The following is a 26,078-nucleotide window of genomic DNA, read 5'->3' on the forward strand; positions in this document are numbered from 1 at the left end:
CAAACACTATATGTCACTGTTCAGTATATTTAATAAACTGTATTTACAGATCATTCTAACAGTATTAATTTTTGTATTAGGCTTGTGCAAATGGACCCAAAATGATTTGGGTGATTTTTTTTAGTTTTTGGTCCATTTGTTCTCAGACAATACATTTAGCTTCCTTCCCTTTCTGTTTAGATGAAAATCAGAGCACATTTTACATTCACTCTGTCATGCTCTTTTTGTACGGATGCTCCCTCAGCTCTCATAATGCATGAACCACGTATTTGTTAAAGGAAGTGCCCATGACAGGTCGTTTAGACTGTGCGGGGAATTCTGGTGCCCATTAATAACATGCATCCACCCCATGCTATAAATGATATACTGTGGCTCCTAATCCTCAGACTATACTGACAGGCACCCCCCTGAAACTCAAATATTTTCACAGTAATATATATAATGGATGCATTTTTCTCTGCGTCTGCCCATCTGAAATTATCAGTGGCTACTGGCCTTCCCTTGGAAAGGGAAGCAGTACATGTGGACAAGGTTACCACAGAGTTAACCGAGTCCCCTCTAGACTTGTGGAAATGGGAGAACAAATTTTGTTTCATGCCTTTTTAGTTTGGACAAAACTCAGAGGGCATTTTACATTTGGCATCTTCTTATTCTTCTGTTTTATTTCTTCGGTCTTCTTTCTTCGTCCGCTTCTCTGCGGACCTGGCCTTCCAGTGAACTAACGCAAAAGGGCAGAGTCTCCGGGCACACCCTCTCCAGAGAACCCAATGAGCAGAACAGGGGAGCGGATGTGCTATTTTCAGGAAGTTCCCCAGGAGGCTAGAATAATTAAGACAGTTTACCCAAAGACAAGAAGTGTTTCTGCACCTCTCTTTTCCTGAAAATCTTTCTACATTATTCTGGTCACTTTGTGTACTTCCGTGAAAGGGCAGAGTCACAGGGAAGGCCTCTCCCTCATTCCACCAAGTTCGCTTGGAGGCCATGTCCATAGAAAAATGGATAAAGAAGGAAGATAAAATCCAAATAAAAATGGAGCTGCGCTGCAAGGAGACATTGACATCGAGAGAGAACATGAAAGAGAGTGAATGAGAGTGGGCGAATGAGTGAGACTGAAAGAACCAAACAAAAATTTTGCTTTCAAAGATTTGTACGAACTGTCAAAATATGCTAATATATTTAAAATTGTAATTCATATGAATCACAGTGCACAAGTCTAAAACCTAAAGCAGGAAGTCCTAGTTACTAATGGCAGGGCTATTCTTCCCATAAACGTTTATTCTCTAGAAGGTCCCACTTACTGAACACAGACAAAGCAAGGCTTACTCACATCAAACCTTTAAAAACTACTTTTATAATTCTAACATGTACATTTCTATCCAAAATAATTATTAGATTTGATATATCACTAGATATTATACTACATGCATATGTGTTAAGGTTATTTAAATGCAAGCATTGGTACGGTTGTAGGTTAAAGTTAGTATGAAAATACTTTTAGACTGAGCTCAACACTGTTAACTTTAGTAAACTAATGAAAATATTGATTTATTCATTGGTCACAGGAAATTAAAAGACATGAGAAAGGTACCGTCAAGATATATGGCAATGAGTCAATCCCTTCACTCTTAATGACCATTTAATGTAACGTTGTACAACCGTTCAGCGGTACTAGTTCTGAAGGAATACAAATTAAATGTTAATTTGATTTGATGACCTGGGAACTTAATTGGAGCAGAATCCACAGGACTTAAAGAATGTGGGCAAAATATCAGCAGGATCACAGATATAGGTGACTGGCAGATTTAAGAATGTATAAATGATTAAGTGGGAGACAACACAGCATTAAAAGACATTTGTTTAACACGGGATTCATTATTCTAAATCCAGAATACTGCCTTTAGATTACAAATCTTTAACATTTTTTATTTTATTATTATTATTTTTATTTCCTAAAAATTGCAGACTTGTTAACAACATAATGATTTTCTTAACATGGGATCCAACCGCTGATCGAAACATGGAGGTAAGTATATCACATACATGGAGATGTGTTCAGCTGATCAAATCTCCTGGATGGTATATAATTGGGGGCTGCTGGAAGAAGCAAATATATATGGGGGATTCTGCATAATCCCAACATGCACTTGCAAGGGGGACACCATGCAATTTAAAGGGTTCACATGTTAAAATGCATATGGTGGCTGGAGAGCTATTTGCCACAGCACAAAAAATGCAACTCATCGTTGCAAACCATAGGGACTAGGGTAAGAAAAAACAAAACAAAAAACTTTTGTATGGGCTGATGAGATTGGAGCAGTTCCCAGATGCCCCAAAGAGAATAGCAGGATCGTGGATGTAAAATGTGTTAATGCCAAGGATAGGTAGAAATGTTCTTGTAGTTTTGGTTATAAGATCGTAATTTATTTCAAATATATATAATATAATAAATATCAAAACACTAAATATAACAAAAGAACTGGATTTTATATGTATTATCATTATTATTATCTTTTATTTATATAGCACCAACAGGCCCGGACTGGCCATCGGGCACACCGGGCATTTGCCCGGTGGGCCGGGCCACGGCAGGGCCGCATTGACTTAGGGGCTGATGGAGCTGCAGCTCCAGGCCCCTACCCTACCAACTGCGACCGGGTCCGCCACTCTAAGGGGCCGGGAAGCCCCCACCAAGGCCGGCCTTACGGGTCTGCGGCCGCACAGGGTTTAAATTAAAACATCGGGGTTTTTTTTTTACTTAATTTAACATGGAGGATGTTAAATAAAGTTGAAAAAAAAAACCCCGATGTTTTAATTTAAACCCTGTGCGGCCGCAGACCCCTAAGGACGGCCCTGGTGGGGGCTTCCCGGCCCCTTAGGGCAGGGCCGACCTTTGGGGTGTGCGACCGCACAGGGCGCCACACTCCAGGGGGCGGCCGCCACACTCCAGGGGGCGGCCGCTCATCAGGGGGCGCCAACTTGCGGCACCCGGCACCCCTCCAGAGACGGACAGTAATGTCCGCCGCTGGAGGAGCAGGCTTGCAAGGGAGCGGTATCGGAGGTCTTTAACAGACCTCCGGTTCCCTTGAGTGATTTTAAGCCGGGTTCAACCCGGCTTAAAATCACTCAAGGGAGCCGGAGGTCTGTTAAAGACCTCCGATACCGCTCCCTTGTGATCCGCGCGGCAACAGCTGTTGTGCGCCGGGATCTGAAAACAAACCCCGGCGTACAACAGCCGCGCCGCGCCCACCGCTGTCCGTGCCCTCTGACCCGGAAGAAGACAGAGAAGACAAGAACTGAAGAAGAGGAAAAGAAGCTGAAAGAAGAAAGGAAAGGTAGGAAAGCATTAAGTGAGAGTGGATTGGTGTATAGGTGTGGATCAGTATATATGTGTGGATCAGTATATATGTGTGGATCAGTATATATGTGTGGATCAGTATATATGTGTGGATCAGTATATATGTGTGGATTGGTATATGTGTGGATTGGTATATGTGTGTGGATTGGTATATGTGTGTGGATTGGTATATATGTGTGGATTGGTATATATGTGTGGATTGGTATATATGTGTGGATTGGTATGTGTGTGGATTGGTATGTGTGTGGATTGGTATATATGTGTGGATTGGTATATATGTGTGGATTGGTATATATGTGTGGATTGGTATGTGTGTGGATTGGTATGTGTGTGGATTGGTATATGTGAGGATTGGTGTATATGTGTGGATTGGTATATGTGTGGATTGGTATATGTGTGGATTGGTATATGTGTGGATTGGTATATATGTGTGGATTAGTATATATGTGTGGATTGGTATGTGTGTGTGGATTGGTATATGTGTGGATTGGTATATGTGTGTGGATTGGTATACGTGTGGATTGGTGTGTGTGTGTGGATTGGTGTGTGTGTGTGGATTGGTGTGTGTGTGTGGATTGGTATATGTGTGTGGATTGGTATATGTGTGGATTGGTATATGTGTGTGTGGATTGGTGTATGTGTGTGGATTGGTGTATGTGTGTGGATTGGTATGTGTGTGGATTGGTATATGTGTGTGTGGATTGGTGTATGTGTGTGGATTGGTGTATGTGTGTGGATTGGTATATGTGTGTGGATTGGTATATGTGTGGATTGGTATATGTGTGTGTGGATTGGTGTATGTGTGTGGATTGGTGTATGTGTGTGGATTGGTATGTGTGTGTGGATTGGTGTATGTGTGTGGATTGGTGTATGTGTGTGGATTGGTGTATGTGTGTGGATTGGTATGTGTGTGGATTGGTGTATGTGTGTGGATTGGTATGTGTGTGGATTGGTATATGTGTGTGGATTGGTGTATGTGTGTGGATTGGTGTATGTGTGGATTGGTATATATGTGTAGATTGTTATATGTGTGCATTGGTAAGTGCGTGAGAGTGATGGGTGTTATGCTGTACCATTTCCAATGTCTTTTTCATGATCTAATTATGCTCTAAAAGTACATCATAACTCCCATCACTCTATACTGTTCCATACAGTGGCAGAGCTGGGAGGCAGAGGCCTTGCACCCCCACCACAGGACTCCTGAAAGGTAAGTGAACTTCAAAGAGGGAGAGGGTAGATAGTTAGGAGGGGGTAGTAGCGGTGGGCTTAAGGGGCTCTGCGTTAATGCGGCCATATAGGACCAGTCAGTCCGGTCCTGACTGGGCCTATTTTAAGGTGGGGGCCTGGAGCTGCAGCTCCATCAGCCCCTAGGTCAATCCTGCCCTGCCGCGGGCCCGGTCGCAGTTGCTGCTTGTTCCGGCAACAAGGTAAGTAGGGTGAGGGAGGGGGGTGCAGTGAGAAGGGGCAGAGGGGGGTTAGATAGTGAGAAAGGGGGAGAGGGGATAGATAGAGGCGGTACATATTGAGAAGTGGGGAAGGGGGTTACATAGTGAGAAGGGGCAGATAAGATGAAGAGAGGGGGTAGTGTGAATGCATATGAGAATGAATGAATAAATGTGTGGATGAATTGTGTGAATGCGTATGACAATTAATGAATTCATGTGAGGATGAATTGCTTGATTTGTGAGACTGCATTAATGAATGTGTTAATGATTTGTCTGAATGATTAAATGCAAAGATGGTACATGAAGGGTGGGCTTTAACAATAAATAAATAAATAAATATGGGCTGCTCAGGCTTAAATGCCCGGGCCTATTTTTTGTCCCAGTCCGGGCCTGAGCACCAACAATTTACGCAGCGCTTAATATATTCAAGGGGTCTGGCAAGACTAGAACTGACAAACCGATACATTAGGTGGAGAGTAAGCCCGTCTCGCAAGCTTACAATTGTTATCGTAAGGAAATACAATAATACATTATTTATTGCATTATCTATATTTGAAATAAATTAACCAAATTGTAACCAAAACTATAAGAAAATTTCAACCTATCCTTGGCGCTAACACCGATTACATCCAACATTATTTTACTGTTGTTCGTTTTTCGACATTTTTCACACTGCCCCTTTTAGAGAGCAGTGCAATGTGATCTTGGAGACCTTTTAGACACCAGGGATTGGGGTTATAACTGGAAGTGCTCATGAAGACGTCATTGTGACATCATAAGTGTTCTTTATTTATTTTTGTATTTGTTAAATACATTTTTCTTTTCTTTTTTTATTTTTAAACTTTACTGAAGAGGTAGAAACACTTATATACATATTTAGTTTGTACTCAAAGTTCTTGTTTTTCATAAATTAAAGGAAGCTTTGTAGTGAAGCCAGCTTTCTTTGTCTTTTACATTGAACCTTCTTTCCATGCTTGGAAATTAACATTTTAATTTGCATGGCATTATTCTGTAAGGCAAACTACATTTACCTTTCAAAATACAATTGATTTTTCCCACATTCCCTGCAGAAATGTTTGTACAGCATTATTTAAGCCTATTCAGCAATCATACAACTTAACCTATAATGTTTTCATGTTCACTCAGATGAAAGAAGAGACCTCTGAGGTCCTGAAAAGCTTATATAACCTTACATCTTCTTCTTTGTTGACCCAATAAAAGGTCAATTCTCTTTGGCTGATAAAGCCACTTTTCTTATCAATGTTTTCCTAAGTAGCTTTAAGTACATTTGTTTTTTTAACCACTTGATGACAATGGACGGTCCGGGCACGTCTTGCACAAACATCCAGTTAGTGACAATTGACATGCCAGGACCATCATGGCTTTAAACGGGTGCCGAAAGTGATCTACGTTCGCTTTCTGAACCCGAATGGTGTTGCTGTAATGCCTCGATGTCGAGGCATTCAGCAACACCGAGATCGGCATCAGGGACCATGTCTGGCTCCTCCCCAGGACGTCAACATCCGCCATACACTGTATGGCATCGGACGCCTGTTTTAAAAGAGTTTAGGAGGCGATCAACGATCACCTCCTAAAGTTCAGTGGTGTCGCTGAAATGCCTTGTGATGCCTCATACCTTTTGAAGGCATTCCACGTTCCCTCTTAATATTCTATAAAAACATAATATAAATGAGAGGTTTTGGTTATATGAATTGGCCAAAGCATAATTAAGCTCACCCGCCACGTCAAGGCACACTCTCAATAGGGTGAGAACCTCACCTCCTACATAGTGGGCACACAAAGCAGTTATTATATTCAGCACATGGTACTATACTAATCAATCAGTTTTTGTAATTCAAGTAACGAACCATATATTCAAATAACTGGCCTAAATAATTAAAATACCCACATTTAGTATTTAGTATTGTAACACAGTAAATATGTAAATCTAGACTGCTCTGTTTTCCCATTTATTATTTTAACTCATTTTTAAATGTCAAAGTGATATATCCAGAAGCCCTCTTTGAAGCGCGGGATTCTGCATTCCCCGGCACCGCTGACAGATCATTTACATTTTAAGCCTCGCGAAATGAGAAAGGGTGTCACGCTCTGAAATGTCACGCCAGGCACAACTGTGACTGATAGTGTGAAGATTGAGGGCAGATGCAAATTGTTTTACTGTCAGGGTGTAAGAGGTGCTGCTGACTCGGCAGTCGTGAGCTCTATTAGAGTACCAGTGTTCCCATAATAATCTGCTCAGAGCTCATAAAACATTTTACATCAAAATGATCAAGTGCAGCTTGTTTACTGCGGCATCTGCAAACCACAATTACAACAGATCACATCACAATATTCTAAACAGTTTTCAATGTTAGAGAAGTTTGACAAATACATTTATTTTAGTTTAATTTATGCTTTGTCACAGTAATATGCATAACCTTGACACAGGTTGATAACCCAGTTCCTTTGTGTCTAAGTTTAAAAGTAGAAGGACATTAATGTAAAAATGTTACCTGATCTCAGCATGCAAAGGTCTTTAGTTATCCCCTTAAGTGACAATGGCTGAATTTATTTTTGTACTCTTCGTGACAATGGCTGTTTTACATTTCTGCGGTTCTCATGTTCAGCTGTAATTTTCTTCTCTCTGATTTACTGTACTCAAGTTAAATATTGTTTTTTTCTGGATAAGGACTTTCTTTAGATACCATTTATTTATTACTTGATTGTATCATATATGATATATGAAAATATATCAGAAAATTGAGAAAAAAAGACTTTCTTACATTTACTTGAGAAATATTTTACGTATCTACAAAAGGTAAATAGATTCTAATATTTGTCCTAACTTACCCAATGAAATACCCAATGTTTTTATGTTTTTTGCACGTTATAGGGCAATAAGTACAAGTAGTATATTGCTATTTCAAAACCATTTTTTTAAAATATGGCCATACTGCTCCCATGTGCTATTTGAGACATCTCTGAAGCTGACCACTTCAAGTTACCCCCATCAAACCATATATGTTTTGAAAACTAGATGCCCCATAGCATTTCAATTGCTAGTATTTTAACTTTTTCCATGCATTATTCCACCACCAGCCTTTGTCAAACTTTGCCATAGTTATTTTGTTTACTTCAGGTATGATTTTACAGCTCCTAGTATATGTCACTGTCAAACAACACCCCAATATGTGTTTAGCAACATCTGAGTACAGTGATACCACCCATGTATGGGTTTGCCAGGTTGTTTGCGGGGTAATACGCCACATTTGGGACATGCATAATTTTGACATGTTGAAAATTCTGCCTCCACATCTTTGAAGCTGGCCAATGGAATTTACCCCATCAAACCAAATATATTTGAAAACTAGATACCCTAGGGTATTCCAGATGGTGGCATTTTAACCTTTTTCATGCACTAATTTTACCACCAGCCTTTGTCAAAAGTTCTGGTGATATTTTTTGTGTACAACACACACATTGTACTTCAGATATGAACTGTCAAACAACACCCCAATATGTGTTCAGCAGCATCTCCTGAGTATAGTGATACCCCCAATGCATATGTTTGTTTGCGAGGTTAATGGCCCACGTTCGTGAAAAATGGTAAGATTTATATTGAATCATATTTATTTTCTATTTAATGGGATACTTTACTTTTAATTAAGAGGCACAGCTCGGGGCAGTTGCTGTGCCGCTAACTATGCCAAGCTATATTTAGAGTAATGGGAAGCCAACAATGTATTTGTATTGGAAAAGATGAATTATACTAAATACATAACTATCTGGATCATATAGATGATATTCTGTTGATTTGGGATGGCTCCAAAGAAATGTTTTAAGACATTAAGGATCTTAACAGAGAATACAATAGGGTTACAATAAGTCAAGTCAAATCAAGTGATCAAATTAGTTCTAAAGGATACAGAAGGCAGAGTGATAACAACATTGTTTCGTAAGGAAACGGCCACTAACAGTCTTTTGGAATCCTCAAGTTACCATCCTGAACAATTAAAAAGAGGTATCCCTGTGGGCCAATAACTGTGTCTTAGACATAAATGAGGATTTTATTGTCAAAGAGAAAACCCTCAAACAACATTTAGGGAAAAGGCTGAAGAAGGCCTATCAAAGGGCACTCTCAACAGAACAATCCTGATCCCCCATCAGGATAACAATACCATTCGAACTATAGGCACACATGATAAAGTATGGCCTGTTCCATCTTTAACAAACACTGGGAGCTTTTAAGGTCTGATAACTCAAGTACTACTAAATAAACCACAGATCACCCTTAGAAGACCTAAAAAATGTTGATATGGTATCATGTTTATTAACTGCTCATCCATCTGAGTTGTTCATCTTAAAACATGTTGCTGTAATAAATAGTACATTGGTAAAACCATCAGAACCACTATGCAGGATGACTTAATAACATGGTAACCTGATATTCCAATAGCAAAGCACATAAGATTGCATCATAGTAGCAAACCAGAACGTTGCAAATTCACTGGTATTGAGTCTATCAATATTAAACCACAAAGAGGAGACTCCAAACTGGTTTAAACCAATCATAAATGTCAGTGATCTTATATTTAATCAATTTATGCAGTTAATTAATATTAGTAAAATCAAATTTCATATATATGCTTTAATTAATTTGATAAGATTTTTTTAATTTCACATTCAGAATATTAATGTACCGTATTTGCTCGATTATAAGACGACCCCGATTATAAGACGACCCCCCAAAATCAAAATATTAATTTAGGAAAAAAACAAAAAGCCTGAATATAAGACGACCCTATAGGAAAAAAGTTTTACCAGTAAATATTAATTCATGTAAATTATTTTTTCATGTTTAATAAAAGCTATGATTGAGAAAAATATATTTTTTTAATTTCCTTTTATTTGCCAACCTGCCCCCCCCCAGTTATGCCACTCTGCCCCCAGAAATGCTTTATACCCCCCTATTTGCCACTCTGCCCCATGATATGCCTTATACCCCTATATGCCACTCTGGCATATAGGGGGTTAAAAGGCATATCATGGGGCTGAGTGGCATATAGGGGGTTAAAATGCATTTCTGGAGGTATATAGGCATATCATGGGGCTGAGTGGCATATAGGGGGTTAAAATGCATTTCTGGAGGTCCAGAAATGCATTTTAACCCCCTATATGCCACTCAGCCCCATGATATGCCTTTAAACCCAGCATGTACTGGCTGCCTTGGCTTGATAGGCGTGTGATTGCTGTTAGCAGTTTGATATAGATATATATATATATATATATATATATATATATATATATATATATATATATATATATATATATCTATATCAAACTGCTAACAGCAATTGCACTCCTATCAAGCCAAGGCAGCCAGTACATGCTGGAACCTGGGGATGATAGTAGTGGGATTACAGCCTCCCTATGCCATGCTACAACCCCCACCCCCCTTACACATCCATGCTATCACACACAAACACATTTAAATACTCATTCATTCCATTAATCACACATACTTCACACATTAAACACACATTAATCACACATACTTACCCAAAAACCCTCCCCCACCCCCTTACCTGAACTGCAGATCTCTCACTCGAAGACTTCTGCAGGGGACCGGCTGTAGAGCAACTTCTCTGGCCCCGCCCCCAGAGGAGGGAGGGGGAGATAGAGCTCTGTGAGGACGCTGCAAGCTTCCTGTCCTCCTGCTTCTAACAGAAGAGACGCTGCTCGCGACCGGTAAGCAGCATGGCACCAGCAGACATTTTTTGGGGGGTCTGAGAAGACGACCCCGATTATAAGACGAGGGGTATTTTTCAGAGCATTTGCTCTGGAAAAAACCTCGTCTTATAATCGAGCAAATACGGTATTCTCTAAATAAGGCCAACGAATACTGATAAGCATTATAAATATGTAAAATTATATAATTTAACATGGTAGTTTATAAACATATCTCATTGGGGGACCTGATAAAAAAACACTTTATACAATGTATAAAGTAATAAATTATATAAAAAGTATAAAAATATAGATGTAAATTATATTTCAATATCCTCATATATCTCCTTAAAAATGCTAAATTAATAAATATACTAGCTGAGTAGATATGTATACATAAATATTTTAAATATGTGAGAATCTTTACGTTTCTGTGGTATAACTATAGAATCCTATATGGTGGCTAGTGAATACACCACTTCGGGGGATTTGATGAAAACAAATTAACCCATGAAATTCACTAGGAATCCCCTCTGATATTGGATAATCATACTGGTTGTATCTCAATACTAACAAATGAATAAATCAGCTGAATAGATATAGATCCCATTATGCAACTACATGTAATCAATTATCTTTGGTAGTTGGTTAAGATCTGTATAAGTGGCATTGATGGCTACTATAAAGTCTTTTCGGTGAGTAATCAAAACCTAAAATAACTTGAGTACCAACTTTGAGGAAATGCGATTTGACTTTGCACTCCATCCAATAAACACTACTATGTTTCAAATAAGAGTCACACAATAATGTGGCTGTATATCTTTATATATTTTATAATTCAGTTTACAGAATCTTACCAAGTATTATGAATATAGAAACTTATTATATAACTGCACTGGGTCAGTTGGATGTTCAGACAAATCTATCGACCTTGAAGGGTTAAAAAGAAGAGGTTGTGGCTAAGGAAACTCATCCATTGAGAGTCATCAGGATGTGTGGGCTTTCAATTTCGCTGTTGTAAAATAGGAATCAGTTATCCACATTCTTAGAGGTTAATTTAAATAAAAGATATGTTTTAATGTATGAATATATATTTTTTGGTTTTGATTTATTTCTGGGATTTAATTCCCAAAAGAGTATGTGCCCATGTCCTATTTTGCGACATCTTTGAATTCGGCCAATTTGATTCACCTCATCAAATCATTCTGAACTGGATGGTTCCCCTGATGGTGACATCATTGGGGAATTATTTTTATATGTTACCATTTTTTTTTTACTCCCCCCCCTTTTTTTAAATGTTTTAATTTATTTTACTAAACAAATTGTGAATGCAGTACCTGTATTCCACCTGAAGTGGGAGCTCAGCGTTCTCAGGCTGGTCTGGAGATACCCTCTTGAGAACTTGTCTATTAATGCATGCCGCGAGGCAAAATCTCTTACAGTAGCTCTCCGTAGCGGTCTCGGTGAGTTGTGGGTGGATTTTCAGTGTTGCTGAATGCCATGCTAAAGAGAAAAATATAGGGGAGAGCTAATGATGAGGAGAAAGAAAGGTGGTAAGTTCTTATATGTGCAATCTAGGTGCAGGGGCAAGTCCTTTGGATGCAACTTAGGTTGATTTTTATGTACCAAGCGCATTATATTACATTTATGAACTGCACCTACCACAGTCTCAACCATTTTTCTAATTTACCTAAATTGCTTGTTTCACCAGGAATGTCTACCGTGTTGCAGATCTTTGTATCATCATTCATTCTAACACACACTCCATCTCACCCCACTTACACATCCATGCTCACACGCACACACGTACACATCCAGGGTCACACACACACATGTACACGTCCATGCTCACACACACTTACACATCAGTACTCACATACATACATAAATACAAACACGTATACATACCCGCATCCCTTCTGACCTGGAGCGGTGCAGTCCCAGTCGGAAGGGCCCTTTCTAAACTATTTTGAATCGGCATGAGGAGACATGAACAAGGGGTTGTTACACCACTGGATTCATGTACAGTGAGACTGTTTGGGGTAGTATACCATCCCTTTTAGTTGGATGGAAACCAGAAATAACCCTAGGAGTTTATTGGGTCTATTCACTAAAAAATGGTTAGTCAGGTTAAGGGTTAACTTAGTTTTAGTCTTCTCACTCTTACTTTCAAAGCCCTTCACAGCAGTTCCCCTCCCTACATCTCCTCTCTCATCTCTAAATACACTCCGAACCGGTCTCTCCGCTCATCCAATGATCTCCTTCTATCCTCTCCTCTGATTTCTAGCTCTCATGAACGCTTACAAGATTTCTCAAGGGCTGCCCCAATCCTCTGGAATGCCCTCCCCCGGTCTATCCGTCTCTCCCCCTGCCTTTATTCCTTCAAAAAATCCCTCAAGACCCACTTCCCTAAGGATGCTTAAAACATAGCACACTAACGCCCTCCCATACTCCTTTAGCTCACCTTTCCTACTCCCTCTCCTGCAATACTGTTACTAGTGTGGCTGGTCCATCCCTAACAACAGCACTTTTACCTATTGGGTAATACAACCCAACTCCCTCTAGACTGTAAGCTCTTTTGAGCAGGGCCCTCCTCACCTGTTGTCTCTGTTAGTCAATTTGTTATGTTACATACTACTTATAATGTCCTGTCTACCCATTGTACAGCGCTATGGAATTTGATGGCGCTATATAAAACAATAATAGTAATATTAATAAAATAATAAAAAAAATAATAGTCCCATTGTAGGACTTTACTCTGTCTAATACTTTAAGTTTAAGAACTGAAAACATCAAACTAAATTTACCAAAAATTAAAAATAAAACTGGAAATATATTTGTAATAATGGTGTATTGTAGTTAATTAAAATTATTTTTTATTTACAATAAATCTTCTGATTATAACATCATCAAGTGTGTTTTGTGAAAACCGCAAAAACTTCGTATGGCACTTTTGAGTCTGCTGAGGAAAATCAGATATTTCCAACAATCATTTCAGCTACAATCTGTCAATGAGCTCCTAAACCAGACTCGCGTAATAATTCTTAATATGACACAAAGTAAAATATTTATTACTGACTATACTATTATTGGAAACACAATGCTATAAATGACTGGGACATGGGAACAGGTAGAACCCAACACAAAGGCAGCGATGATTTTTTTGTGGGGAGCAACACTTTTATCTTGTTGCTAAGGAAACAATTTCCTTGGCATCAAAGCAGAGAGCATTTTTATCCAAGATATTATCCGTCACATAGAGTCAACATGACATGGCAGTGAGCCCGGGTAAAATTAGTAACATGTTGAGCTTAGCCTTGATCGGTAAACATACGTGCTTGTATTAGAAATGATTCAACTTGGAAAGGTAGAAGGCTAAATTGCAGACTCATTGTATTTAAGTTTATTTATATCATGTGGCGTGTTCCAAGGAATAGAATTAATAGTAATTAAAATGCTATGGTTTGATATACTTGCATTGATTTACAGGCGTAATTACCAAATTCATAGACTGGCCCTGTCACTACCTTAAACTGCTTTGAACCTCTAAATATATCTCCGGTGCTTCCTTGTTTTATTAGAAATTTGGCTGAAGTTTTATTACTGGTGTTCAGTTTATAGCTAAAGCAGAAAAGAATTGAAATGTAGGTGAGATCTTAATAGTCTTGCCAAAAGCATTAAGATTGCTACATTGCTTCAAAAGGTGGAAGCCGGACTGGCGACCACGAGACGGCCCTGGGACTTGCGGCCAATGGACATAAGGAGCCACACTCTATGTTTGGAGAAGCAGATCGGGTGAGTATGGGGTGGCGATGGCCAACAGACCACATGGCATTTTTCTGGTGGGCTAGATGGCCATTATGGGCAGAAGATATCCAGGGCTTTTGTAGTAATGATTTGTGGTATAAAAAAAAATCTCATCATTATTGCCTATAGATTGGGGGTTTTTTTTGTTTTGGTTTTTTAAGTTAAAGACTATTTGGTCGCAGTTTGCTGGTTCATGGAGCAAAACCATTAGATCTATAGTTGTTGCTTTCTTTTGCCACACTTCTAAGCAAAAAGGTGCATGGGGTATATTCATACCTGGCAACTCTAAGGGCTTGACCTGGATAACGCCCATTCAACACTCGAATCCTCCGGGTTGCGTAGTCATTAAAGGCGCTTTCGGCAGTGGATAGGGGTCAGCGTGGGCACCCTGACAGGTCTGAAGATATGCAGACCCATACACAACAAGCTGTGATGCCCTGTTTGTTCTGACACCTTTCTATCAGAACCAGGAAATTGAGCTACAGTAGCTTGTCTGTTGGATTTGACCATGTGCGCCAGCCTTTGCCCCCACTTGCATCAATGAGCCTTGGCCACTCACGACACTCACGACTCTGTCATACGCGGAAGTATGATCAGATACGAGCCAAAAAGCCCCACCAACTTACAGTTAATAAACCAGGGTTATTTCTTTTTGAGGAAAATCAGGTCTGCCAGGCATTCATTGGGACGGTAGGATTCCTTCCAGTGCAATATTCTCAGAGAGTTATGGGACAAGACAGGAAATTTGCTTGTAATATGCCAAAGCTTGGCCAATGTTGGAGACAGAAACGAGGTAGGTACGACAACAGAGATCAGAATAGCTACAAAAAAGTAAAGAAATAATTGATAGGTTATTTGCAATTCTAGTTTTATCTCAAATGTGATATCTATTCTTTAATAATAATCTTGAAACTGATATCACTTAAACAGAATTACAATATAAATATTAAGAGAAAATTCCAGTTGCCTTTCTCCTACTGTTGACTTTATAATCTCCTAATCCCCAATTGTTTTTTTTAATGGTCATAAAAGTAATCGCTGAGCTATTTATTAACCAGATAAACACGGAATTATATAATTTGTGAGAAATACCAAGTACAAGGATAATAATAATTCTATGTATGCAGGTAAGAGAACTGAAATACAAATCATTTTTACATGAAAGGGAATTTTGCAGCTGTGGATTTTCCGCTTACTCTTCAACATGCTCAGCATATTTGATGTACAGTAAATGTAATCAGTGCCAGGTAAACAGTAGCCTGAATTTGATTGTCCAAATACATGCTCCTTTGGTTGCAGAACAAAAACCACGATGGGTGGTAATACCGTTTTCATCACTAGAGCGAGTCCGCAAATTTCGCATTTAAAATAAGGGGCGTAAAGTAGTACTTTCTATCCAGAGTAAGCTTTTGCCAGAAACCTCGTTCCTTGGGTTTAAATGGACACACGCCTTCTAAGCATCTCATAAGCCACATGACTGTACAGCATTTATGTTCATATACACAATTAAACTCTTTGTTTGCTTACATATATAAAGACTTTACAAAGAAAGCTTCTGTACCCCATCCTTGGCTGGTTATGGTTCTCCTGTATGAGATGAAAGAAATCCTGTTCTTTCTTGACCGTTGCCTTCCTTTTTGGAATCTTCATGACTCACCGCACTACCATGACCACTGCTAGTGTTTTCGCCTTAGCTGCCTGTCTCATCTATACCTATGATCCTGTGAAGAATACGGTTGATTTCCTTGACTTGAAAAATGGCAGAAAACACTACTTTGTGCCTCAGAAAAACTCAGAAAGCACTGTTCCTCCAGGAGTTTTCAGGGCTGTTGGCATCCCACATGCACATTGTGACAGACATGAAGTTCCAGGAAGTTAGTAGAGTCATTGCATGTGACATCATCGACTGGATAGTTTGTGAGAGTTTTGACACTGATTCCATAAGCAAAGGAGTATCCGTAGGACTTGTCGCAAAATGTATAAAAGTTACAATGTATTTGTGTACACGTTTTACTAGGCAGGACCAGTGCAGCCTGGCTTGTAAGTTTCTTTGATTTGCCAGTCTTCCTATCTGGCCTTGATAAAGTAAAAACATTTATTTTGTATGGGCTAACAAAATCAGCTCCAGATTTGGAGCATATATTTCAATGCCCTTCATTAAATTAAAATTCCCCTTTACTTTGTCCTCCGTCCTTATTTTATAGAAGTTCAGCAGATAACATTTATGTATATAATGAATTATACCCTTTGTCCGGTTGGAATTTTATTTATTCCAACCAGACAACTTCAACCAACATAAATGCATATTAAATTATTTAACAATTACTTTAATGTGCCTTTTGACCTTGGTGGAAGACAAAATAAAATCTTGTGCTATTGCCAAATGATTCTACGCTAGCGTTTGTTGATGAGTCCTAGCAGTGGTATTGCTTTTCTGTTTAGGAAATGGAAGTCTGTGTCGTTTGTCTTAATCAGTAAGGTTAATTATAGTCTGTGGAAATGATCCTCTTTTCCTTCCCAACTCCATAGAACTGAGTACGCCAGCAACTTTCATCTCCCAACTGCGCAGAAAAGCTAATTATGATTCAATAATGGCAATGTAGTGGGAACTGAAACCATCTCACGTTGTACCATCTGTCAACAGGAAATTATCATTTGGCATGGCTTACCTTGCTAGCATCTTTTCCATGTTTCATATATATTGTTGGTAAAATTCCATTGATAATAATAGAAAGACAAATGCCTGTGCCATCAGAGGAAAAAATGATACAAAATGTTACCATTACGATATTTAAAGAAAATGCTTGCAATCTATTATGTTAACAAAACACAAAATATGAATGAATAAGCAAATAGAAATTATTCATTCATTAAAATATTAAAGCGCATGAATTACACAGTGACTAGTTCCTGGTTCAGTTTTAATCATGCACGATACATTTTACATGCTAACCAAAGGCGGCCGTGTCAGGGTCGGCCAAGAATTACGTTTTAAAGAGTCTGTTACTTTAACTTAATAGATATTGGGGACATTTTGTGGTTTCCTTGGTGCATCTGAGATTTAATAAATTATGCAGTGACGTACCTGGCTCACAAGCTTAGAACCGTTAAGCTAAAGTTCTGCCACTCTTAGAAGATCAGGACCACATTAGGTGCTTGATGCTTCCAAGCAGACTTCTCCTGACATTATGTAATGTTGTTGTAATATGTAAAGATGTGAGCAGATTGTTCCCAGTGTATTTATATACAGTACATTACTATTAATACATTCAGAATAAGCTGTCAAACATGTCCCTGTCTGCATATATGTGCATTTATTGCACATCATGATTCATAGTAATGCCTACTAACATAGTGTTTTATTCAAGTTCAATATTTCTGTTGGTCCAGAAGATTTCTTACTGGATCAACAAGCTATAACTAAGCCTGTCTAATCCAGTTATAGCTCTATATTTTTCTTTCCTTAAAAATCATCTAGCCTAAACTTAAAGGCATCTATCAAATCTAAGAACAGGTGCCCAAACTTGCACTGCATATTCAAGGAGGTTTCACTACTGATTTATACAGAGACAAAGTTGTATTTCCCTCCAGTCAGCCAATACTTCTTTGCAGGGCCGGCCGAAGACTTAACGCCGCCTGGGGCGAAGTTTAAAACGCCGCCCCCCCCCCCCCGCGCCGACGCCGGGGGGGCGGCATTTTAAACTTCGCCGACGCCATAATCTACGATCCCCCCCCCCGGTACTTACCTTTAAACAGTCCTGCGGCGAGTCTCCCTGCTCTGCCACGGTGCCGGCTTGTAATGCAGAGCCCCGGAAATTGACGTCACTTCCGGCGCTCTGCATTACAAGCCGGTACCGGGACCGAACAGGGAGACTCGCCGCAGAGGAGAGAGAGAGAGGGGCTCCGAGCGGGTAAGCGAAAACCACTCGGAGCCCCTCTCTCTCTCCTCCGCTTCAAAAAAAAAAAAAAAAAAAGCGCTTGGGGCGGCAAAGTGCCGCCCCTTCTAAAGTGCCGCCTGGGGCAATTGCCCCAGTCTGCCCCATTATAGGGCCGGCCCTGCTTCTTTGATACATGCCAAAAGTTTACTTCTGGACATTGAACACTCTTGCTATGTTTATTGTTTACAGCTATTACAAAACCTTTTTCATTTGATGATTTCCTTAACACAATTCCATTGAAGATATAACTTACAGATTTTTTTATTTTCCCCAAATGCATAACTTTGCATTTGTCAACATTAAAACATTAAAACTAACCTGCTACTTGTGCTCCAATTTGAATAGATCTCCTTGTAGGGAAGTAATTTCTAGTTTGGATGGTATTACGTAGTAACATAGTAATTTAGTTTGGAAAAAGACCTACGTCCATCAAGTTCAACCCTACCAATCCTTCTTGCTTTTGATCCAAAAGAAGGTAACGTCCCCATCAAGTAAGCTATTTTTTCGGAATTTGCCACTTAGGGGGGAAAATAAATTCATTTGTGACTCCAAAAAAGCAATGAGATGCAACTTTTCTTTGCCTGTCTTCATAATTTAGGTCTTCCAATCCCTTTATAGATCAGTTATGCTCAGGAAACTAGAGACCAGCAGAGAGTGCATGGGTGAATAAGGGACAATGAGTTATAACTGTTGAGTACAATTTTGTTGCCCACATTTGAAACTATATATCCATATGTACTTTGGCCCATGGAGTATGTGGTGACATGTCTTTGGTCAGAAATCAGGTGACATGTTTTTTTCTCTTGCTTATATTGCCTCTGGCACCAACTTCTCCACTAGGGGTTCATCCTTTACTGTATATGAACTACCTGATGCTGCTGAGCACCAGAGCATGAGATAATATCTGAGCGCCTGTAGAGCTGTACCGGTATATTAGACTATACCACCAGGGGCTCTATAGCAAGTATGACTGATAAACTCTTAAATCTGCAATTAAAGACAAGGTATGGTTTTACCAATAATATATATTTTCCCCAATTATTCATTATTGAGGCACTAATGGGGTTCATTGTCAGTTAGTATAATTAGGTGTTACCTGGGCGAGTTGGGGCTTAATTCATATGTGAGGATCAAGCACTTTGTTGACATCTGTGGTCTCTCCTGCCTCTAAAATACCATTGCTATATGCTGTATGTTTTTCTAACAAAGCTGTAGAAATTACATAAAGTATAATTATATCTGAGGGCCATCAGGTTTGATACTGCTTTTCTAGTCCCGCAATCACTCTACTTAATCTGATTTAACGGGGGAAAAAATATTTAATATATGGTTGCCAGATTGCCTCAGATACATATTGTGATAGATCTCATATACACGTTGCATGCTTCACATTCATCTTTACCACATTAAAGAACTAATGCAAGCAACTAAATGAAAATAAATGCTGTCACCCTAATAATCGCATGCCAATATTTACAGTGGAAATGCTCATGTTTGTTTAAAGTTTGTTTTTTGCTTTTATCACCCATCTGCCTGTCTAGTAATTGGGCATATATTTTAAACCAAGGTTATATTGATATTAAAATATTTAATTTATTTGTTTCATTTTAATTCTAGCAAAAATGTTGTTTCAGTTTTTTAACCATATATAGTTTGTACTCAAAATCTTAGTTTTGGTCTTTACAATGGAATATATATATATATATATATATATATATTATTTTATACAGACAAACATACCATAAAGTTATGCATAATATACATACTACATGTTACAAGTGTGGGACAAAAATCAGGAAAAAACCAAAACTGTGAAATCTTTCTTTGTATATAATTACTTAACAGGCTTGAGCAAAGTATAACAAGAAAAGGAAAATTACTTGAACCCCAACAAAAAGTTTAGCCAATATGGAAACTATAAAGTACTTTAAAAATGTAGTATTTTAGGGATTTTTTTAACTCTTTATTAATTAAAAAAGGATTTCTGCATTTAGAAAAAAAAAATCAGGAATACAACTAAAATAATAATTGCTTTCCTTAACCAGAAAGATGATCATATTGCCGTAAAAGTTGCAAATTTTGGCCTTATTTTGGCAAAATATGGCTTCACTCTTTTCACGTCATTGGTCAAAAATGGTGTCTGATATAGCCTATGATATTTGCTGAAAACATTAGGTACTCAAAGCTAAAAAAACGTTTCTTCAGACGAAGAAATATGTTTATCTCAATAAGGATATAACGTGCTCTCATCTCCATCTGTAAAAGAAACCCCTGCTGTCTGCACTTTATATATTTCATAACTTTTATTGAATATCTTTTAATAAAACACTTCACCAAATTACATTAGGCAATGGAGAATGTGTAACATATAACAGTAATGCTTTTCCCTTTCGCACAGCAGATCCTAATTACAATAAACCCCCAAAAATATTTTTAATTGGAAAAAGCTGTTTTTTTTGTAATAACCGTATTCTTGTTATACCCATAGATTTTATAGCCGTGCGGTTAGATTATGCAGAGGCACTTTGCAGGCTGTTTGGTATTCTGCATCGCACGCTCGAGCTGACAAATTTAAAATGCCTGGTTATGCTTTTTATTATCAAACTAATGACACAATCAGAATACCAATATACCTTTCACTGCGACACTTTAAATACTCGGAATGACTGGGAAAGAAACAGCCTTTATTATAATCACATATTCTGTATTCTGTCTTGGAAACTGTATGCCCTGAATATTTCTATCAGACTCTATTACATTGTTTATTGCGATTGCTCAAAATAATAGAACATTTTTTGTCAACAGAAAGGCATATAGGAATGATTTTATTACTGAAAAATGTCATATTCAGTTCAAGGTTTGGAAGCAAGCACATCATTTCTTGAGCTGGTGGGTACGTGGGCTTAAACTCAGGTGCTTCTGCATGATGTAGGGGGCAAAAAAGTCACTGTTTGGTGTTGGTATGGGTGTTAGACCATGAAAAGTCTAAATAGTATGTAAGCATATATTTACTAAGCAAAGGAGAGTGGGTTCTATAGCGAATGAATGAACATACTGATTCAATCAGGAGAAGAGGTAAGCACAGTTTCCAGTACAAATTACAGGTATATGGTGGGGTATTAGGGCTGAAATATAGGATGGGGATGACACCTGAAGAATTATTTCAAAGATTAAGCCATGGTATCAGATTTAGAATAGGTGTAAGTGTAAGGAAGAACGTTTTCTGGAGTTGAGAGTGGTTTCTAGAAGATAGATATAGGAAATGGGAAGAAGTTACAGTAGAACTGATGGAAACTGATTACTGCATTTACAGAAAAAAACAAAGTATGAACCAGTAAAGAATTTTGTTCTCAAATTTTCATATGAAGATGCTAGAATATAAGAAGGCACATTTTGTGTAAAATTAGTAAAATAAACTGTGAAAAATTAGGCAACAGGAAAAATGAGTGGAACCATTAGTGCTTCATTTTTTCAGTTTATTTTACTATTTTACCCTATATGTGCCTTTTTATATTCTAGCATCTTCACTTGTGGATTTGAGGATAACATTCTTTATTTGTACATAATTTATTTATGTTTTTTTCTGTAAGTGCAAGATTCATTAAGGTAAATGTACATTTAAGTGTTTTTTGTGCATTTGTGTTTCACTTTGCACACTGTTATTATTGTATTTTGCCTATTATTACCCTAGCTGCCAGTCCAACCTTTTCTATTGGCCACCTCTTATTTCTTTTATTATAGTGTAGAGTGAAATGTGCAGATTTGTATCTTGAGGAAAGAAAGGGTATAAGAAATAAGGTTTTAGTTAATTCCTTAATACGGCTAGAGAAAGAAAAAGGAAAAATGAACCACAGTGGAGCCACCTACCATAAAATTGAAGTGAGGTGTTGGGTGGGATTTAGATAGATATATATATATATATATATATATATATATATATATATATATATATATATATATATTTAAGTCCGAGAATGTCATAAGTCGCACCAGGAAGAGAGTTTACAGAGAGGGGGTGACTAAAAAAGAAATTGCAGTCCATGGGGTGTTTGAATTTGACACCAAGAACAATTTTAGAAGGTAGGATAGAAACCATGAGTGAACCAGACCGTGTGTAGAACCTGTGGGAGAAGGTTGTGATGAACCATGTGAAGTGCGACAGATAGATCAAGAAGGACAATAACAGAGAAATTCCTTTTGGATTGTCCAGTACGGAAAACATTAAATGCTTCTGTAAGCCAGTTCCTGTGGAGAAAGTGGGGGAAATACGCATTTAAGAAGCTTTAAGGCAAATTTCTCTAGATTGTAAGCTTCTTCAAGCAGGGCTCTCCTCACTTTCAATGTTTCTGTAAGTCTAATTGTTATGTTATATACTACATGTACTACATGTCATGTTACAGAGCTCTTCTTGAGAACAGGAGATACTATTTAATGTTGGAAAGGGGAGGGGAAGTGCTAGTTGATATTTAAGAAAATGAACTATACATGTTAGCATCGAGACTATGGAAGATGACAAAGCAAGAAGGTGGGAAGGTACGAGATCCAGAGGGTAGGTGGTGAGTGGTAAGGAGAAGAATAAAATGGAAACTTCAGATTCTGTAACAATAAAGAAAGAGAGAAAGTACATTTTGAGGGATGGGGAGTGTTTGTCGTCAAGAATGATATTATCCACAAGAAACCCCAATCGGTCAATATTTTGCTTTAGTTCAACAAAGGTTTAAGAGGTCAGAGGAGTGGATAAAGTCAAAGGGCAAGGGCAGGAAAGAACTAGAGTAGGTGACGTGGGTTAAATTTATAAATAATAATTAGTGAGAAGAAATGGGCAGCCTAGATGGGTCAAATTCTATGTTTCTTTATATCATATTAAATAATATTTTTGTTTCTGGACCAACTGAGCCCTTCTAGAAGGAGCTGATCCCTTTTATAATGTATTGTCCACGGGTGAAGTTCTTTTTTTCAGAATCATCGCACTATTATTATTATTATTTATTATTTTTTGTTTTATATAGCGCCATCAAATTCCGTAGCGCTGTACAATGGGTGGACAGGACATAACAAGTAGTATGTAACATAACAAATTGACTAACAGAGACAACAGGTGAGGAGGACCCTGCTCAAATGAGCTTACAGTCTAGAGCAGGCATGTCCAAACTTTTTTCGAAGAGTGCCAGATTTGATGAAGTGAACATGTGCGAGGGCCGACCATTTTGCCTGACATTTTCTGAACCATTAAAATTAAATGCAAATTAACTATTTTATGCAAAGTTTATTGAAAACGGCATACCACATCTATCCCTTTCTCACTATCTCCCCTCCCTACCCCCCTTCTTACAATCTCCCCTCTCCCTCCCTACCCCCCTTCTCACAATCTCCCCTCTCCCTCCCTACCCCTTCTCACAATCTCCCCTCTTCCTCCCTACCCCTCCTTCTCACAATCTCCCCTCTTCCTTCCTACCCCTCCTTCTCACAATCTCCCCTCTTCCTCCCTACCCCTCCTTCTCACAATCTCCCCTCTCCCTCCCTACCCTTCTGACGATCTACCCTCTCCCTTCCTACTCCTACTCATATGCCGGCGCTCAGCGTGAAGGGCCGGCACCCGAGACAAGCGCCTCACGCTTCCAACACTGCACTCTGGGCAGCGCAGAGGCAGGCGGCAGCGGCGGCAGCGGCGGCAGCGGCAGCGGCGAGCAGAGGAGTCTGTCAGTCAGGGGGGCTTCTGTTGTTTTCAGCAACCGCTCGGCACCCCTTGGGCCCCCCTGACTGGCAGAACTCCAGGGCCCCGGTCGCAGTCGCGACCCCGGTAGTTCTGCCACTGCCTACAATTTCTTCATCAGATGCCCTTGTGGCTGTGTGTGCCGGCGCAGGGAGAAGGAAAGCCCAAATCTAGCGACGTCCGAGATCACAAGATTTGGGCTTTCCGTCTCCCTGCGCCGGCACACACAGCCACAAGGGCTTCTGATCAGAGCCGGCCTTAGGTGTTCTGGCGCCCTGTGCGGACTACTCCTCTGGCGCCCCCCCATCCCAAAAAACCTCGCATACCAATCCACACGCATACCAATCCACACGCATACCAATCCACACGCATACCAATCCACACGCATACACTAATCCACACATATATACTAATCCACACATATATACCAATCCACACATATATACCAATCCACACATATATACCAATCCACACACATACTAATCCACACACATACCAATCCACACACATACCAATCCACACACATACCAATCCACACACGTATACCAATCCACACGTATACCAATCCACACGTATACCAATCCACACATATATAACAATCCACACACATACCAATCCACACATATATACCAATCCACTCTCACTGAATGCTTTCCTACCTTTCCTCTTTTCTCCATACAGCTCCTTTTCCTTCTCTTCGCTCCTCTTCTTCAGTTCTTCTGTCTTCTTCCGGGTCAGAGGGCACGGACAGCGGTGGGCGCGGCTTCAGTGTTGTGCGCCGGGATCTGACAGCAAACCCCGGCGCACAGCAGCTGTTGCCGCGCGGATCACAAGGGAGCGGTATCTGAGGTCTTTAACAGACCTCCGGCTCCCTAGAGTGATTTTAAGCCGGGTTCAAGGGAGATCCTTGAACCGTCTTAAAATCACTCAAGGGAGCCGGAGGTCTGTTAAAGACCTCCGATACTGCTCCCTTGCGAGCCTGCTCCTCCAGCGGCGGACATTACTGTCAGTCTCTGGAGGGGTGCCGGGTGCCTCCCTGATGAGCGGCACCCGGTGCGGACCGCCCCCCATCGCCCCCCCGCTAGGTACGCTGTTGACGGCAGCGGTACGCTACGGTGGCGTCGGACCGCGCGGCGGCGCCCCCTGGAGTGTGGCGCCCTGTGCGGTCGCACTGCTTCTGATGAAGAAATTGTGTAGGGGAGGGTTAGATTTCAACCCTCGTCTACAGTCAAACATGAACCCTGTTTAAAGTTACTGTAGACGAGGGTTGAAATCTAACCCTCCCCTACACAATTTCTTCATCAGATGCCCTTGTGGCTGTGTGTGCCGGCGCAGGGAGAAGGAAAGCCCAAATCTCGCGCTTTCCTTCTCCCTGCGCCGGCTGATGACGCCAAGTCCCGTGGCTCACTTGGGGGGCCGTATCAGTCCGGAACGCGGGCCGCAATTGGCCCGCGGGCCGGACTTTGGACATGCCTGGTCTAGAGGATAAAACTCAAGCACTTAGTACCTCAATGGGTTAACAAAGACTTTACATTGTACACAATAAATTAACTAAAATCCAATAGCAAAGCGCTCTTCAATAGCTGTTTGCTATATTTCACACAAATTCACTGTTGCTTAACACTAATGTTCCAGGTTCTATGAATCATTCCACTGAGTGACGCCGAACAAAACCGAAAATCTAGAAACAAACGTAATGGACCCAAATTCAATGACTCATCCAAAATAGTGACTAGTAAAAAAACAAAAGGAAAAAAGACAAACTACACAGGTGCATTGATTAATTAACAAACACTATCTGCTCAACCACACAATAAGCGCATGTAACTCTGAGGCTGATCACGAGCGTTGCTATTTAAAATAAAAAATACTCCTTGTCTAAGACGATCAAAGCAAACCTTCAGGCAACCAATTGAGATTAAAGTAATTGAACAATTAGGTCCAATTAAGATTAGCTAGCTGTAAAAATGTCTAGACCCCTTGATATGAATTGAAACAACTGATACAACTGAAAGACAGTCTTTATATACCTATACGAAAATGATACATAAAATTGAATATCATAATAAATTTAACCCCTTAATGACAAAGCC

This window comes from Spea bombifrons, chromosome 3 (genome assembly GCF_027358695.1).
Source record: "Spea bombifrons isolate aSpeBom1 chromosome 3, aSpeBom1.2.pri, whole genome shotgun sequence".
NCBI classification, from domain to species: Eukaryota; Metazoa; Chordata; class Amphibia; order Anura; family Pelobatidae; genus Spea; species Spea bombifrons.